The sequence below is a fragment of the Tarenaya hassleriana genome, unplaced genomic scaffold (assembly GCF_000463585.1).
Source record: "Tarenaya hassleriana unplaced genomic scaffold, ASM46358v1 Cleome66, whole genome shotgun sequence".
Taxonomy (NCBI): Eukaryota; Viridiplantae; Streptophyta; class Magnoliopsida; order Brassicales; family Cleomaceae; genus Tarenaya; species Tarenaya hassleriana.
This window is the reverse complement of record NW_010969135.1, coordinates 399,669-400,122: the sequence shown is the minus strand read 5'-3', so window position 1 is coordinate 400,122 and position 454 is coordinate 399,669.

The following is a 454-nucleotide window of genomic DNA, read 5'->3' as shown; positions in this document are numbered from 1 at the left end:
GATCACGAAAGGCAGGAAGATTACCTCGCCCTCTACACGTATCCACACCTCGGGATGGATTCCAACGGTTGGAACTTGTCTGCTAGGACTCGAATCTCTATTCGATTTATGTGCTTCGAGAAAACGGACTTCGATCAACCTCTCAAAACCTTGGATCTCACCAAAATTCTGCTAGAAGTCTGCCAAAGTCGGCTCAAAAAGTTCACACCGCCATTAGGGTTTTAATCTCTATCATATATAGTGATTTAACCCTAATTTCGGTTTAATTTTCGGAAAAACCGGAACCCGGAACGGACGGTCCAAAAAAGCACTGGGACCGTCCGTTCCAGCGTGTAGAACGGACGGTCTGCCTAAAACGTGGACCGTCCGTTCCACCACGTAGGACGGTCTGCGTGCTAATGTGGAACGTCCGTTCCAGTCTCCAGAACGGACGGACCACATGTCTGGACCGTCC